The sequence below is a fragment of the Alosa alosa genome, chromosome 23 (assembly GCF_017589495.1).
Source record: "Alosa alosa isolate M-15738 ecotype Scorff River chromosome 23, AALO_Geno_1.1, whole genome shotgun sequence".
Lineage (NCBI taxonomy): Eukaryota > Metazoa > Chordata > Actinopteri > Clupeiformes > Clupeidae > Alosa > Alosa alosa.
In genome coordinates this window covers 15,313,811-15,333,051 of record NC_063211.1, presented here as the reverse complement: position 1 = coordinate 15,333,051, position 19,241 = coordinate 15,313,811, and the positions used below count along the sequence as shown (strand labels likewise).

Genomic DNA, 19,241 nt, shown 5'->3' with positions numbered 1-19,241 from the left:
CAGTGCTGCTATACATTTGCTTGGTATAACCGCATTTATAGTTTTCTACAAATGCAATAAATCAAATGCCTCCATCACTCAACCAACGCTAACGGTAACATTACCTAGGACTTATTGATATTACAAGATTGACGTATTCTGCAGTAAAACCAAGCATGTCCGATAAACATCCTCAGATTTATTTCGGCTTCAAGAAGAAATGGGAATTACACTTCATATGAACATCGTCCTATCCTTATTAGATGTTAAAACTGCGGTAAATTACAGTCCTTGTATGAAGCGTCCATTGTTTTTTCCAACCCACTTTTAACTTCCAACAAAATTACGCCTCACTGCAACGATCGCCATCTAGTGGACAAAAGCGACTACTTCTAGCCAATACTGAAAATGCAGCCATGATGATGATGAATATTTATTTTGGCTTTCTTTTAATCCTACTGATTTTCATTTTTTACCGGGGGGGGGCAAATCACAAATGAGTGATTATGAGCCAGGTTGATGTGGGCCCTTGAGACCAACATCCCATAAGATTCACAGAGAACTGTGTCTGCCCTACCCTCCTTTCGGGGGGTCCAGTCCAGCGGGGGGGCTGCAGATGAAAACGAAAAATGACGGTTCCATGCTATCCATGTGGGGGGTACATGCCCACCAAGTTTTGTGTACCCCGGTCTTTCAGTGTCCCGGGAATCCTTGTTGGTGTACGTCACTAAATGTACACATAAATTATTTTATTGTAAGGCCCCCCATGAACGAAAGTACACAAAACTTGGCATGCATTCAGAGGGTGTCATAATGATCCTACACTTTTAATTTCGTGCAGTTTTGACCTTGTCAGCCAGAGATATTGAGATGAAAACCCTAATTTTTGCTTTTAATTTTTAACTAGGTGACGCTATACATGAAATAAGTGGTAATGGGATGGGTTGACATGCCCCTTAAGACCAACATACAAAAAAAAAGGTGGACCTCCTAGGCCCTACGGTTCTCGAGATATTCACAGAAAACTGTCTCCGGCCACCTACAGGCCAGTTGGTGTATAGTAACATAAATTAATTTATTGTGTGGCCCCCCATGAACGGAATTCCACAAAACTTGGCGTGCATACAGAGGGTGTCATAATGATCCTACACTTCCAATTTCGTGCAGTTTTGACTATGTTAGGTCACAGATACCTTCAATTACACCACCTCATTTTTTACTTTTTGTGTTTAACTAGGTGGCGCTATACATGAAATGAGTGGTTATGGAATGGGTTGACATGGCCCCTTGAGATCAACATACAAAAAAAAATGGTCCTCCTAAACCCTACGGTTTTCGAGATATTCACAGAAAACTGTGTCTGCCCTACCCTCCTTTCGGGGGGTCCAATTCAGCGGGGGGGCTACAGATCAAAACAAAAAACGATGGTTCCATGCTATCCATGTGGGGTTACATGTCCACCAAGTTTCGTGTACCCCGGTCTTTCAGTGTCCCGGGAATCATTGACGGAAATTTGGGCATGCGAAAAAAAAAAAAAAAAAAAAAACTAAACCTATATGACCGCCAGCCACCAAGCTGCCGGTCATAATAAGTTGTTGCATATGACCTAAATATGCATGGCTCAGTATGGGGCTTGTAAGGTGGTAGTACCACAAGAACAGTTATTCACCCCTAATAATACTTATCAAAGATGCTTTTTTCAAATGAAACTAGACACTAAACCACAAGTGCTAATAGTGTACAAATAACTCATAATTAAGTCTTTGTTATGCAGAATTTGCTCCCTTAACATATTCGTAAACACTACAAAAACAATCCATAATCTTGTTGGGAGGTATAACTTGTCTGTTAAGAAAATGTAAGCATTGTGGAAATGTGTTCACTGACATGAAATGTGTGAATGGTATGGCCACAAAAGACCGATGCTGTGCTAATTGTGTTTAGAGTTTTGAAAATGTGGCAACTGGTTGGACAAACGCTGAAAAAACTGTAACAGAACACATTGCTGTGTGCACCAGGGTACGAATAGCATACAATGATATTTGTACCAGACGGGGTATTAATAGAACACATTGCTGTGTGCACCGGGGTACGAATAGCATACACTGATATTTGTACCAGACGGGGTATTAATAGAACACATTGCTGTGTGCACCGGGGTACGAATAGCATACACTGATATTTGTACCAGACGGGGTATTAATAGAACACATTGCTGTGTGCACCGGGGTACGAATAGAATTCACTTCTAATTGCACCAGGGTATGAATAGCATACACTGCTAATTGTACCAGGGGAGCAAATAGCCTTACCCTAAAAAATAATAAGAAAAGTACAGGATTACAAAAATGTACAGTATGTAAGTTAGTATGCTTTATTTGTAAATGAAGAACTGCTTTGGCTGGGGTAATTCACATAGCAATATAACCTTAGAACTGTACAAAAAAACAATGACTTGTGATGCCAGTGATGTTCAGGGTACGGAGTAATTACATTTGCATCTCTCCGATTTCAGTTATTACTTGTGCATACTGCATTAGAAGGATACAATTTGCTATGTTTTCCATGTCATTAGTTCAAATAAATCTTAACAACTAACAACTCAAATGAAATTGTTCTTGGATCATTGAAAAGATCAGTGTCTTACAATGTTAATTTCCTTGCATACTCATATAGCTCCTCAGAAACATTAGTTAACTTATTTTTTTTCCGTGCAGCATCATGATTATGTGTTTACCTTGGTCAGTACTGAGCCTTTGGTTAACCCTGTCTGTCTCTGTTGTTGCAGAGGAGGGTGAGTGGATTTGATCTAAATATGTACACACAAACACAAGCAAAAACAAGACAACACACACTCTCTCTCTCTCACACACACACACACACACACACACACGATTTATGGATCCTTTTTCCAAACCAAAATGATACAATATATAATATCTAAAGTACCAAACTGGTTTAGTGTAAACTATAGCCATATGTTGCTTGAAAGATGTGTGTAATTCCTGTCTTTATATTCCATATAGGGGAAAATGAATGTCTATCCAACCTCTCTCCAGAATGTTTTTATGACATGAAAGAGCTGGTAAACAATAACAAATTATACCAATATTTTGATATAGTTGCCTCATGACACATACATCAAGATGATCCTGTTTCTTCTACAACTACAGGGAATCAGTGTGTATTTCAGTGACAATGGGATAATGACACATAACAAATCACATTGCTTTGATAAGGACAGTCCATCTCTGCCAGACGGTATGTTGAACTTCCTATAGCATACTGTTTTGTTCTGCCATATTAGATATTTTTTTAGCTATCTATTATCATAGAGCCTTTAGAATAGCTCAGTTCCCAATTTATGTTTTTCTCTCCATTTCTCCCATTTCCCCAGGCCTTTGGCTTACAAGCTGCATTGTGGACAAGCAGAATAATCTAAACTTCAGCTGGGATTCAAGTGATCGTCCAGAACATCCTCAGTATTCCATTTCCTATCTGTGAGATTCAGTTTTCACACGGTACAATTGCAAGTTGAGGGTTATGGTATGCAGTAGCCCGATTGCTACTGTTTGATATACTGTATAGGTTGTGTGGATATTTCAGTTACAATAACAGAAGGCTCCACCTGCACCCCCAATTCTCCCATACTGTAGTGCTTTTTGATACTCTTAGGATTGCAAGATGATTTGCACTTTGGGAACAAAGTTGTCTTGGTAGCCTGACGAGCCAGACCCACATTAAAATGTAGGGTCTGGGCACTCACCGTTCGCAGTGCTCAGTCCGAGGGGCGGGATAATCAGTTGTCTTTCAAATTCCCTCTGCACGCAATAGGACAGCGGCAGCGCTATGAGTCCCATGCGTTTCCCACCAGCGGAGCTAGTTGGCTAGTTCAAACATTTAATAAAAGCTTAATAAAAGCTTAACTCGTGTCACACTGTTCGCCAACAGCAACATCCATCTTATTTGTTTTCAAGTAGCAGGAAATTCAAGCCAAACCGTTGCAACTTTGCCATCAATCATTATGTTAAGCCCACCTAACGACTCTATACACGATTTCATTGGCCTGATTGAGTCGATTTCTGGAGCTCACAAGCCAACGGAGAGTTGCTAGACTAGCTGCCGCTAGGGGCGCGTCTAGATTTCTAGGCTATTGTCTTGGTGGACAGTAGGGAAAAAATAGTTCCATGCCATGTGTAATGTCCGCCAAAAAATCAATTCATACTCCACATTCCATAAAAGATGGGGGCAGTATACCTCCAGAAAGTGAGTTGGTCTACCCTAGAGTAACAACCGAGAAACGTGTATTGCAGTTTGGCTGGGGGTTATGTTGCCCACATACCGCCTCCCATGGCCGAAACTGGTATTATGACACCTGTCGGGCTGTGGATTGTAATTTAGCATGCTATTTCAGGTTGATATCTCTGCAGCACTATACCTTGTCATTTTTTAATGACATCATCGCCCTTATTCCTTCTCATTCTTTTGATGCGTGTAGCTAATTTTTTTTGGATATTTTTACCTCAATTCTTACACATGGCACCTTTAAGGTAATTTGGCCCTCAGTCATTTTCGAGCTTTGCATATTAGAGGGAATACTTTGAAACTAATCCTACTTTTGATAGGTTGCCAATGGCATGTTAACTGTCAACTGTTAAATGACACAGAAATGTCAAAACTTTAGTCTATTGCTGTGGTGATGATAGTTGGTGTGTCCCTAAAGTTGAGACCAAACCTACGCCCTTGCTTTAACACATTTGTTGGATGTTAGTGAGAAGACTTTGAGTGTGGATAGCAGGGTTGTGCAAAATTCCAGAATTGAATTGAAACTGGCTTAAATTCCAATTCAATTCTTGAATTTCACTTGCATTTCAATTGAGGTTGCAAACAGGAAGCAGAATTGCAATTCGAATTTTGCACAACACTGGTGGATAGATGCTAGATAAGGTTATTTTCACATGTTTAGGGCCTCATTTCACAGCCCGCTGGCTTTGCCCTTTTCCCCCAGGCTGTGGTTTCCTTGTTTCCCCATACAGGTGTGATTGGAGGCACTCCATCAGCCTAATGGACTAGTTGCACAAAAGGTTCTCGGTGAGCTCGTTTGTTTCCTGTGAAGCCAGGTGTTTGAACCTGCCGCTATTCTGAATGTAATTAGTGTCTACACGTCCTTCTTTATCGTAACGTGCTGCTTCACTACTGTGGGTGCCACACCCAACCGGGTCCCTATAGACACAAATTACATTCAGAATAGCAGAAGGTTCAAACACACCTGGCTCCACAGGAAACAAACGAGCTCACTGAGAGCCTTTTGTGCCACGTGTACAGTAGTCCATAGGTGCACCCATGCACAGCTCACCTGTAAGCTTTAAATTAGCTGGAGCTCCTCCCCTCTGTAGGCAGAGAAAGCAGCAGATACTTGTTACTGCTTGCCGATCCGGTCATACCGTGTGCCTTTGTTTGAAGGCCATTCGGCCGACGCTGCTTATTTTGAGACCTTTGACTTAATAAATTGTAAACCTTTTGGAACTCACTCCATTACTGTCTTCCCTGTTACTGTGTTGTGCTCACATCATGCGCATAACACCTACCATCCTAACCTCAGTTTTATCTGTGTGTAGGAGCAGGATGTTAGTCATCCTCGCTTTGATATCTTTTAAACATCCTTCTATCTTAGACGGTTAAACAAATCTCACAAATCTAAACAAATCTCACCTGGTTTGATGGATAGGGAGTAATATCAGTCATTATGAGGCTTTATCAATACTTTCTAACCTTTTATGAATGTGTTTAATGCGTTATGGATACTGATGTGACTGATGTGTTGCTTTTTTTTTTCTTTCCTCCAAATAAAATAATTGACAAGCCTCAACCAAGTGTTGCCCTAGTGAGAACTTCCTTACTCTAAGCTAGTTCAGCTGAATGTATGAATTATAGTGCTGACAAATGGCCCTATCTGACAGCTGTGTTCTTTCCCATAGATTTTGCAATGAAGGCCAAGAGGTCCTTGAAAGACACAAGAAACATGTCCAAGGCCCATTTTACCACACACTGATTCCAGATCAGACATATCATATAATTTTGCAACTCAACGTGTCCTACCCAGACAAGTGGTACATTCAGACACAGCAGTGGGAAATCTGTAATGTTGGTAAGAGATCACTCTGTGTCATTCCACAACTTGAGCTTGGGATGTTTGTTGAGTCTAAGGATAGTGAATATCAAAGTGTCAGTCTCTTGCACCTTTTTAGCAAAAAATAGTATTTGCACGTTTGTGTGAACTCATTATCTGCACTTTACTTGTTCTACTAAGAACTTCTGAACAACTTGTGTTATTTTATGTTTTTTATTTACATTTTTATTTGTGTTATTTACTTATGTTTTTTGTTGGGTGCTTACATTCTTCATATTTTTTCATAGAAAAACTGGGTCCTCTTCAAATAAATGCAACAATTCAGTCAAATCAGTTATACCTTGAATGGGATCTGCCTAAAAGTAAATTTACAAACAACACTAAATGCTTTGAGTATGAATTGAAAGTCAATGATGAGGTAGGTAGTAGTTGTTTATAAAACCTCTCTGTGTTCTGCATGTTTGTTTATATGGGTTATGTGTGCTAGAATATGAACTTTGATGCATAGCAAATGAACGTCTCTATCTCTCTCTGTCTCTGTGTGTGTGTGTGTGTGTGTGTGTGTGTGTGTGTGTGTGTGTGCACCATTTAATGCTGCACAGGTCAGAATATTCAAAGAGCTATTGAAGTATACTGAGCTAAATTTGGATCCAACCCAGAAGTACAAAATCTTAATGAGAGTAAAAACTGCCTCTCACTGCTGTGACTCTCTGTTTTGGAGTGACTGGACTGTTTTAGGTAACATGCCCTCTACCACTGGTACAGTCGTAAGCTTATCAGGACAGCTATATATAAAACACATAACTGTCATACAGATAAGCTTGTGAAACTCTTATCTGATACTGTTTTCACATGTCTGTGACCCAGCTCAGGGGCGCCTGCAGGAATTAATGCTATGGTACGCACACCCATCACCCCCCGCAAAAAAAAATTCACTCGTGAACAATATTTGTCCGTTTTAGGTCCGTGCAGTCAGCAAAAAAGTAGCCTACATAGCATAAACACATCCACGTGCAATAATACAACGACAACGTCTACAATGACCTATTCATTTGGACAACTTGATACAGCCCTATACAGGCTAAAGTTACCTTTAGTTTTGTTCTAGCATAACGTGACGCCTGACAAGCACACCAATTGCCTACCTTGTTCTTGTCTATCTGGAATAACTCCTAGCGTTGCTGTCTCCATTCTTTCTGTTTTCTTTGTTTAAAACTTGTGATATCCATGATGAGTATTGAGTTCATGAAGTATCTCAACATTGTGTGCTGATAACCATATATAGATAGCCGAGTAAAAGAAAACAACAGGTAGCCTATTGCGTGCCTGCGTGCGTATTCTCTCTCCTGCTCAAACAAAATGTGTGCATGTTAATTTTGATAACGTGTTCACTAACTTTACGTAATAGAAAATGGTAAATAGCCTGATAGCATGCAGCTAATGAGATACTGTGCATAGTTGGGAAGGTATGGTAGGCCAATTTGGTGTGAATACACACACACACAAGGGACATTTTCTCTCGCTGTTGAGTAGCCTTGGTACGCACAGTGCGTACGGACGTACAGTACACCTGCAGGCGCGCCTGACCCAGCTGAATGCATATTCCTGTTTTTGAGCTGAAGTGCACTATCAGTGCTTTAAGTGTTGCCTGGTCTAATGTTTGTTTATTAGATTTGGACAAATCCGCAGAAGTCCCATTCCATACTAGCGTGATCATTGCTATTGTTCTCGGACTTCCCATTATCCTCTTGGCTATATTACTGCTCTGCAAATTTCAAAGGTCGGTAATGTGATGTAAGAAGCTTATAAAGCTCTATAAGATCTCTCAATGTAAACTAAGATGCTGTCTAATGAATAGTTACATACTTTTTAGGCTTCATATTAAGTGCATTTTAAGTGTCAAATTGTAATGTAATTTGTTTTGTAGAGAAAAGTAACATCTTAAGAGGAAAAGGCAGACATTGTGTAGATATTGTGAGAAAGCACTTCTGTTAAAGACGTGTTTTCACCTCGACATTATGCATCCTGAAAGCAGACCAGCTTTCAGTTTTACACACAGACATGTTCTTATCGTCAGACGGTCCCCAATATTCTATACTGTAATTTTCCTTATGAAGCATAGTTAATACAATTGTGAGGTAATGTGAGTGACAGGGCTGGTCGGGGACAAAAAAAAATAGCCCTGGCCCTGGTCGGGAATGGCGAGTATGTAAAAGACCATAATTAAAAAGAAAGGCAGCACCGCCATAGTGATAAAGCAAAGCGATCTTCCCTGATGACGACAGTGGTCGGCTGGTGGACCAATATGTGTTAAATTAGTTATGTGCTTTAATTAAGTTAAATATGTCCTGCAGTGGCAGAGGAATTTGGATTTTTTCCCCTCTGTGGCCCTAATATTCCGTCATTTTATATATATATAGCCTTATAGCCTATATGGGAAACTGTAAATTATCTAATGATTGCAACATCATGGGGCAGCTGTGGCCTACTGGTTAGCACTTTGGACTTGTAACCGGAGGGTTGCCGGTTCGAACCCCGACCAGTAGGCACGGCTGAAGTGCCCTTGAGCAAGGCACCTAACCCCTCACTGCTCCCCGAGCGCCGCTGTTGTTGCAGGCAGCTCACTGTGCCGGGATTAGTGTGTGCTTCACCTCACCGTGTGGTGAGTGTGTTTCACTAATTCACGGATTGGGATAAATGCAGAGACCAAATTTCCCTCACGGGATCAAAAGAGTATATACAGCGGGGAAAATAAATATTGAACACGTCAACATTTTTTTCAGTAAGTATACTTCCAGTGAGGCTATTTGCATGAAATTTTCACCAGACATTAGTATTAACTTAGGTAATCCACACATATAAAAAAAAATCCAAACATTAATGTTCATAAGTAGAGTTATGAGTAAAAAAGTGGAATGCCACAGGAAAAAGTATTGAACAAGCCTACTGAAATTTCTTAAATACTTTGTAGAAAACCCTTTATTTGTAATGAGAGCTTCAAGGCATTTCCTCTATGATTCTGGTGTGATTTTGGCCCATTCTTTAAACAGATAGTCTTTTAATATAATCCAGTCCCTCTTGCATCTATTTAGGTGTGATTTTGGCCCATTCTTTTAAACAGATAGTCTTTTAATATTGAAGATTCAGGGTCCCTCTTGTAAATCCTGATCTTTAGGTAATTTCCAAAACTGTTCAATTGGATTTAAGTCAGGGCCTGAATTTCCTTTCTCTGAAACCAATTGAGAGTTTCCTTTGCTGAATGCTTTGGATCATTGTCCTGCTGGAAGGTCTAGCCATGTCTCATCCTCATTGTTCTGGTGGATGGCAAGATTCTCCCAGAAAAAATGGCTCCATTCATCATTTCTTCAGCTGTATGAAGTCTGCCAGTACCATGAGATGAAAAACAGCCCCACACCGTGATGCCTCCACCTCCAAACTTCACTGTTGGTATGGTATTTTTAGGGTGATGCACAGTGCCATTTCTCCTCCAAATATGGTGTGTAGTATGACATCCAAAGAGTTAAATTTTGCTCTCACCTGACCAGAATACATTCTCTTAGTATTTCATAGGCTTGTCCAAATGTTGTGTAGCAAACATTCAATGAGCTTCGACATGTTTTTCTTCAGTAATAGAGTCATGTGGGGTGAGCGTGCATAGAGGCCATGGCGGTGGAGTGCATTACCTATGATTTTCTCTGTAACAATTGAACCTGTTGCCTCCAAGTCTTTCTGGAGTGGTCCTTGGCTCTTAGGCTACACTTCTGACTATCCTTCTGACTTCCTGGTCAGAAATCTTGTGAGGAGATCCTGTGCATGGCCATTTGATGATGCAGTGATGTTCCTTCCACTTGCAGATAATGGCTCCAATACTGCTTACTGGATGATTCTGAAGTTTTGAAATGCATCTGTAACCAGTTCCATTGATATGTTTTGCAACAATAATGTTGCAAAGGTCTTGGAAGAGCTCTTTGCTTTTACCCATCATGACATGTTTCTTGTGTGACAACTTGGTAACAAAAAACCTTTTTATTGCTCATCAATATGTACTAACCCAGCTTAAATTAATTTGCACAGATAGGAGGGATAATTACTCTCTAACTATGTATAGATTCCAGCTCGTTCCTTGCCTTTGTGTACTGTTTTTTCTTAGTGTGTTCAATACTTTTTCCCTGTGCCATTCCACTTTTTTACTCATTACTCTACTTAGGGACATTAATGTTTGGATTTTTTAATATATCTGGATTACCTAAGTTAATACTAATGTCTGTAGAAAATTTTATGCGAATAGCCTCTCTGGAAGTATACTTACTGAAAAAAATGTTGACGTGTTCAATACTTATTTTCTCCGCTGTATACTTATACTTACTTATCTAAAAATCATCATTTATCCAAAATGATTGAAATTAATGATCACATGTTTAAATAATGACAGTGTGTCTAGTTACATGTGATAACAATGTGTATGGGCATTGAAATAACTACTGGTTTCAATTTGTGGTGATTGCTGACTGAGACTTTTTTTTTGTGCAACCGGATCACGGATAAATTGATCCAGGATGACCAAGATATCCCAGCTTAATCCCTTATCCTAGTTTTGTGCAACGGGCCCCAGTACTCCAGGCTGCGTTGTTAGCCTACACTGCCGTGACACTGCGTGTACATAGCCTATTCGTATATGCTCAATAGTCTACGCATAGGCCTAATGTAGTGGTGGCCGAGTATGCAGTTGTGTAGGCGATGTGTGAGGAAGGGAGAGAGAGACAGCGCAGCATGTGTGTTGCTGTCACACACGCCCCCCCGAAATAAGTAAGTAATTAAGTAAGTAAGTAAGTAAGTAAGTAAATAAATAAATAAATAAATAAATAAATAAATAAAAAGTTCAACTTTAGCTACACACCCCCAACCATCAGGAACACTTTTAGGATAATATTAGTCCATCTTATTATTAATTTTTGTTCAGACTAACAATCCCATACTACAACGTATACTAATAATTAGTAAAGGACTGGTCATTATCCTAGAACAAGGTGTAACCCAATGTATTTGACATGAAATTACAGGATTTCCTGTCTGTTGTGATGATGGTTATACTGAATGTGACATTTTATACATTTTCACACATTATCTTTATCTCAGGGGATATGCTAAATAGCCAGAAAGACAAACAGCAGTGCAAAGATTGTCTGCACCCTTATATCTATGCAAGTAGTATAAAGAACGTCAAACTTTTAATCAAAGGACTTTCATCAAAATATTGTCCTCATGAAGGTCCTTTGACTGAATGCATGGCATTATTGTCATTAGAAGATGCTTGCATGGATCTAAGTGTGCAGAAAATCTTCTTTGATTTTATATTTTCACACAAACAAAAGTGTGTGTGTGTGTGTGTGTTTGTCAGCCTCAAAAATAGCACCGCTTGCATTTCACACAGTGCACACGTTGTTGAAAACAGGAACTTGCAGGCATAGAAGAAAAGCAACTGTTAGACTCACGCATTATTAGGGTTTTGTTTATTTGACTTAGAAGTGACAGCTCCTGACTAAGTTTTCAGCTCTGGTCTTTGACTGCATGTGGTGTATTTGTGTGCCAGGGACTAAGCTTCACTTTATTTTGGCAGGGTTTTTGATAAATTGTTCCCACCAGTCCCAGGCCCATCCATCAAGATTAAAGGCCTGCTTGAGAAAGACATCATATCTCAGGTAACATACAGCATCTCTGATCTGCCTTTACAACGGCTTTTCAACTGCCTGTGGCATAGCACTGAGTGCTCTCTGTCCATCACTGAACATGGTGTTCTACTGCATCACATTTTTCATTCAAAATAGCAACACAAGTGAGAGAAAGACAATACAAATGGCTATTTGCACCCCTGGTACAAATAGCCTTGGCCACACAGCTGGGCTATTCGCACCCTGTATGATGCATGACAACAAATGTGTTGTGTACACAAAAAAAACATGGCTGACATTTTTCGTCAGCAGAAAGTGAACAAATCTGAAAAGTTTTGGCACTAATATCTGTTCAAATTAATTTTCAGATGGAATAGTTGTGTTTTATTTTCATAATCTTTGTTCAGTGAATACAACCGTCAGTTTGTTAGTCAACAGAAATTTTGTGATTATGACGCTCAGGCCTATGTGGGAATCTAGGGTTTTATTCATGTGTAAAGCATTTTTGCAGAGATAAGTAGAAGTGTAAGTGTGCATGTGTACCAACGTCTATGCAGAGAAGGCACGCAATTTGAAGAAGAAATCAGTTTTTAAAAGAACGTTTTGATTGCAACAATTAGCTAGTTCATGCACCAGGGTGTAAATAGCACACATTACTATTTACACCAGGGTACAAATAGCATTCACTTCTAATTACATAGTGATGCAAATAGTAAACCTTATTCTGAGTCTCTATTTCCACCTCTGGTACGAATACACGGGTATCCCGTTTACCAACAAAACTAGATGTGCACGCAGCCGTGGGGCAGTAGACACAGGGGCAGCCGTGGCCTACTGGTTAGCGCTTTGGACTTGTAACCGGAGGGTTGCCGTTTCGAACCCCGACCAGTAGGAATGGCTGAAGTGCCCTTGAGCAAGGCACCCCCCCCTATATATATTACTTATACCTAAGTGGAATTTTGATTTGCGATGAGAATTCTCGGTCTAACCGTTGATGTGCCGTGAGAAAGGTTGGAAATAGGCACCCATCAGTCCAGCACTAAACTCTGATAGTGGTAAACAAAATCGGATATTTCAGGCAGTAAAAGCCCTGGTAAGAACCAAATCCAAAAACCAAAACCAAATCTACAAACCTATGGCTATTGAAAAATGTAAGGTTAATTTATCAAATGTCATCTTGAAGTATTAAAAAAACATTGTTGTTTTAGAATTTTCGAACAAAAGGTTGGTAATTGGTGGTTTTACAATATTGTAATAAAACTGTGAAGGGGCAGAACCAAAAAATTTTTGTTTCCTCGAAAGCATCTTAGTCCCTCTTACGTCTTAAGATTTGCCGACTGTTTCCCGAAACCATCGTAGCTTAAGAGCGTTGTGAAAACACTCTACTGTGAAAGATCTACGAGTGCTCCAGAGTTCTCGTTACCAGCTAAGAGCGTCGTAACTGTTTGGCAGAATAGTTTGCCATTATCTTTGTCTAAGTGTAAGCTATCTTTTATAAGGCCTATGAGGTAAAAGCAGAGAAAGGAACATGTCTGTGCTCCGTCAAAATCGAAACCTTTATGTTAGAAAACCCTGTGTATCATCAGAGGGTGGTCTACGCTGATTCACGCTGACGGACGTGGTCAAGTCGATTAAGTTTACCTGTGCAAGTTCACCGAGCTCAGGCACCGGCAAAGGTAAAAATGCACCGTTCCTCCATATCTGTTATCACAGCCCATCGCCGAAAACGGCATCATGCCAAAACGAGCAGACATCTGGTTAACCTCCAGCCACTTAAACAGTCCTCACCCACAAAAACCTCCCTCTCCAAGGGCTTGTGGAACTGTCAATCCACAGTCAACCAAACTGATTTCATTGCTGGCTATGCCGACCACCTTTCTTTGGAACTCCTGGCTTTCACTGAGACTTGGATCAAAGCAGAGAACACTGCCACCCCGGCTGCCCTCTCCACTAACTTTACACTCTCCCACCCATCGCCCATCTGGACGAGGAGGTGGGACGGGCCTGTTAATTTCCAACAAATGGAAATTCACTCCGCTGCTACCTTCAAACAAATATGTCTCATTCGAATACCATGCCATCACAGTGATCACCCCGGCGACTGGACACTCTGCTGTGTTCAGCTGAGCATGACTGTTACCTGGACCATTTTGAATGATGCCAGCGGATGGCGTAGCATTTATCACGTGTGATAGTTGGTGTGGTCGGGGGGGCGGTGGTAGTGTAGTGGTTAAGGAGCTGGGCTAGCGTGCAGTAGCCTGAAAGTTGTCGGATCAATTCCCGGCTTCCACCGTTGTGCCCTTGAGCAAGGCATTTAACCCCAAGTTGCTCCGGGGACAATGTGATCCCTTGTAATATAGCTGACATATGTGTAAGTCACTTTGGTCAAGAAGTGTCTGCTAAATGTAATGTAATGTGTGATGGTCAGGCTGATGGACTGAAGTAGGCTTGTAGGTATAGGGTCCAACGAGTATGTGGTAGGATGGCTACATGTCAGGATTCTGTTATGCAAACAGTAGTAAATAGAAACAATACTGTCACCGAAATACTATTAAAAGACTAGCCCAATATAATCAGGATGCTATCAACAGCTAATACTGAGGCCCATAGATGTAGTGTAGTACCAACCAATAAGACACGCCACACAGCAAAGATGTTTCACAACAAAACACTAAATAAACAAAGCCAAACAAAACACATAATGTAGACCAGCGGTCCCCAACCACCGCAGGACATTCCTAACCGGGCCGTAGCCTACGACATGAGTTTAAAAAAAATGCATGCAAACTAAACTAAATTTAATTCGCAATAATGTCACGTTTTTACATGGCATAGGTCTATATGCAGTTGTTTGATTGCACGCAAATTTTCAATCTATTTTCTTACGTCTGTCTGTCCTGCCTTCAACACTTTTACATATTGCATTCAGCGCTGCGCAGCCTCAGGTCCGCTCACTTCACTTGATCAGTTCTTGGCGAACGGTAGTGTCACACGAAGTTAGCCAAACTGCTAGAATGAGCAACAAAAAACAAGCATCTTCAGCAGGTCACTGGCCAGAGTGTTTGAGTTGCGAGAGCCGCTGCAGAGATTTCTTACAGAAAAAAAGTCACCGTTAGCCGCACATTTTAGTGATGAGGACTGGGTGTCAAAACTTCGCTTACCTGTGTGACATATTCGGGTTGCTTAATGACCTCAACCTGTCACTCCAGGGGAGAATGACGTCTGTCTTTAAACTGGCAGATAAAGTCGCTGCATTTAAAGCAAGCTTGATTTGTGGGGACGACGAGTGGACCGGGGTGTATTTGATATTTTCCAAACAGTAGTGGGGGTTTTGGGAGAGACTGAGGCAGGGCCCTTTCTCTCTCGCAGCTGGTCTTGCCGGACACCTTGTTGCGCTTTCAAATGAGTTTGGCGTTACTTCCCATCCTCCAAAGATCCACGGCAAACCAATGAGTGGGTCCGCAACCCATTTGTCAATATCCCGAATAGTCCTAACTTGTCAGCGCGGAGGAAGAGCAGTTGATTGAAATTGCAAATGACGGTGGTCTTAAGAGTGTGTATAAGGAAACCTCTCTGGCGGGTTTTGGATCAAAACCAAAGCAGAATATCCCAGATAGCCGTAAAAGCTGCTGAAAACGTTTCCCACCACATTATCTATGCGAGGCGGGGTTTTCGCAATGACTGCAACTAAGACCAAATTGCTAATCGACTAGACATTTCAAACACACTGAGGGTGTCACTGTCTTCCATCACCCCCAGATGGAAGCTTCTTGTTGCAGGGAAACAAGCAGGGCTCACACTGATTATATTAAGAATGCACGTTTAGTTCCCATGTTTTGTTCCCATATTTTGTTAAGCATGTTCACACTTTAGCTTCAAGTTGTTCAATATTCATAGTTCATATTGTTAAATTTTCACTTCTTCAAGTTCACGTTTTTCACAAGAGATTGTTACCTTCACTGTTCATACATAACTGGAGCTAGTTCTTTTCAAGTAATGCATGCACAACACATATGGAACATGGAACCCCGACCCCGGTCCGTGAAAAAAAAAATAGGAATCAAACCGGTCCATGGTACATAAAAGGTTGGGGACCTGTAGACTACAAAGGCACTCAGGTGAACAACAGGCGATTTATGGATATGACATTTTAAGGCCTAACTGAGATTTCATTAACCAAACCACAATCCCGCTGGGCCCTAAAGCCTGACCATGAATGTGCGCACACAGAAAGGAGGGAGGTGGAGGAGGAGGAAATGATCTAATGTATCAGAAAAAGTGTACAAAGTGCTCCTATGGGCTGCACATAGTTTAACGGGACAGTGTGGAACGTTTTCAGTTGTTTGTTAGCTATATTAACATTTCCCATTCATAAATGTGGCCTCATTCATGTTTAATTACCACCACCACCAATTCGAAGCATACCTATGGGCTTAGAAATCTGCATTTACATACATATACATACATCGACGTGCGCCCTTTTAAAATAAAACGGTGACCGGCTAGGGACATTTGTGAAATACAGCACCATCTTTGGCATGCAAAGAAAACTTTCTTGGATTCATCTGCTGAATTTCCCTACATTCAGCGATGTAAGTTATGAACCCATTTTCTGCAAGCTACATGTCTTCCTAACATTCTGACATTGGCATTGTATTTTCCAACAAAACAAATAAAGAGAAAAAATAACTTTGTGATCTGTCACTGTCTCAGCAAAGCTCTTATGCACAGTCACCTGTTCAAAGGCTCTAGACCCAGAGACAGTTGATAAACTAACCTACCATAGTTTTTCTAGAATTAGCAGACTACCACAAAGTTGCTGAATGTATGTTATTTCAGGTTCGTTTGCAACAATGTACAAGTTTAACCAACGTCCTTAGCTGCTATCTAGTTAGCGAACATCACTAGCCATTCCCATTCACTTTCAGTTTACTGTGCTAACGTTAGCTAATTAGCTTGGTTAACAGGCAAAATTAAATTATTAATTCCATGTCCGAAAGTGTGTTTCATTGGCATCACACACAAGCAATGACAAAAGAGAAAAGTTTATGTTTTGACACACCTATTAAGGAGTCCGGAACTAGGGCCATCATAGATTCGCAACGAGCTGCGACTAGATATGGTAACCTTAAATGCTTTGCGACTGCTTGCAACAGCTGGCAACGACGTTCACCATTTAATTCACACCACTGCAACTCCTGTGACGGTTTCGTCTCGACGCGGATCTTTGGTGTGAATTGGGTGTTATGTTTTTGATGTGCGACGGCTACCCTAGTTCTATTAGGTTGCAATATAATCCTTAAACACTAGATGGGAGAAGTTCTTACACATGGGACCTTTAAGTATTTTTTATTTAACTATTTAAACTTTAAGTATTAAGTGGAGTAGAACTACCGGTACTGCTCTGTATGTCCCTGCTTGTTGACATCTTATTATCATGTATGATCGCTAAACTTTTTATTCTTTTCAATGTGTCATCGGTTAACTCCAATCAACTGCACTTGTGGTTGAATTATACTGTTCAGCTATGGGGACCGCAAATTACTATAGAGGCTGGTGACAGGCGGTGATGAGCGATGTTTATGCAATAAAGTGAAAGCTTAATAAATTCCACACAATATGGCAAGGCACAAACGTTTGCTTTCTGCGCCTAGAAATGACCACAGTTGTGCTATTAGCGCTGTCTTTGTACATCAAGCCCTCAGTGCTTCAAGCATGAAATGGTTAATGATTTTGCATGTAACATTTTTCAGTGTTTCAGAGTTAGGTGTAAAATGTTGGCTAAGCTTGTTAAACATTCTTATTTGTGTTTGGTTATTGCCCAATAGATCATATCACACAAATGTGTGGAAGAGGTCACTGAGGTGGAAGTAAAAGAGGATGGGGGTGAGGAGGAGGAGTGCTGGTGCAGACCTGCCAACCTTGAAGTAATATTTTGAGTAGGCCTACCACCTCGAGCCGCTCACGCCTTCATCCATGCGGCCGAAAATGGTCACATAACCAAGATTTCCAGTAATTTTCCTATTTAAAATATGTCTCTTCTCAAGTTAGAAAGTGTAATAAGACTAGCGGAAAAGGAAACGTGGGGCTTTGAAACGTGGCTTTTTGATGTATGGTGTTTAACTGTGGGATTATGCTTCCATAGTGTTTTCTGTTTGCCAGTGACTGTCTTGAATTGTAACGGAGCAATTAAGCAGCTAAGAAGAAATAGTAACTATGTGCCTAGAAGTGTAACACAAATATCCAATAAAACCTAAAATAAAGCTGCAAGTGGCAATGAAGGGGCCAAGCAACAGGCCAGGCCATGTCAAGCAAGAAAAAAATCATGTGACTGTCCCAAATCAGTGTGCCAAAAGATGCAGAGCCAGCGCTAGGGTGGGGCAAAAGGGGGCGATGCCACCTTGAAGACATGCCTCAATAAGATATGTGTAATTAACTGTGTATACTTTGAAGTATTGCAATGTGTATTAGTGTTAGTATTTACAGCACTAAAATGTGAATTACAAAAAATTGGGTCTATTTTTCTTTCTGTCTTTCTACAATCAAAAGACTATTGAAGAGCACTTAAAATAAATTACCCAGGTATATTTTTGACATTCATAAAGTTGTTTTACTTCATGTTTACTTGTTTTGCACTCAGACGTTCATGTTCAAGTTCAAGACAGTGTTTAGAGTCAGTGGTGTCTAGTTTCTGAATGACTCACACTGTGTTTCACTGACCAAGGACTCTTTGTATGAGTGATTACTGTTGCAAAGTTAATGGTTAATGCGAAACTATGGGAGCAACCCTTTGAGTCACTTTCTCTTCTTCAGTGTAAGCTACAAAGTACGAGCTAAGCATAGTTTACAACCCTACACTGTTACACATTTTCAACTGAATCCTGATTAGTTACTGAACTGAACATAATTACTGTAATGGAGATATGGATTATTTGTTTGATAGATAGATAGATAGATAGATAGATAGATAGATAGACAGATACTTTATTGATCCCCAAGGGGAAATTCAAGGTCTCAGTAGCATACAGACATCACACACAACATGCACTTACAGCAGAAAGAGTAAATATAAGTATATACATACGGTATAACAAAAACTCCACGTGGCTTGAACAAAGGAAGGGCTGTGGGCACAGGTGTTGCCTAATAAAGTCTGTGGTTGATTGGGCAAATTGGTTGGAGCTGCAGTGAACTAAATGGGGAAATTAGTGTTAAAGGAAATGGGGCGTGGCAATTGCTCTGCAAATGCAGCACAGAGCTGAAACTTCCAAACAGCCGTCCCCAAATTTGGTTGCAAATTTGCTAGTACAGTAGGTCATGGGGGTTCAGGTAGGGCGGGGAGAGGGATGAGGCGGGCAACGGGTCTTGTGTACTGTTTGTCCCCCACCTGGACATCTGCAACCTTACAACGGCTGCCCTTGCTGGGATAGAGGGAAATCACTCGACCTACTGGCCAAAGGGAT

At 40.7% G+C, this 19,241-nt stretch overlaps 1 long non-coding RNA gene across 1 annotated transcript; it reads left to right on the top strand.

Moving 5' to 3' along the window:
- The first annotated feature begins 7,808 nt into the window (after nt 1–7,808).
- LOC125288842 lies at nt 7,809–18,194 on the top strand. The gene is made up of 3 exons (XR_007192537.1): nt 7,809–7,889; nt 11,727–11,808; nt 17,607–18,194. It is a non-coding gene; the product is annotated as an uncharacterized LOC125288842 (long non-coding RNA).
- The last annotated feature ends 1,047 nt before the right edge of the window (nt 18,195–19,241 follow it).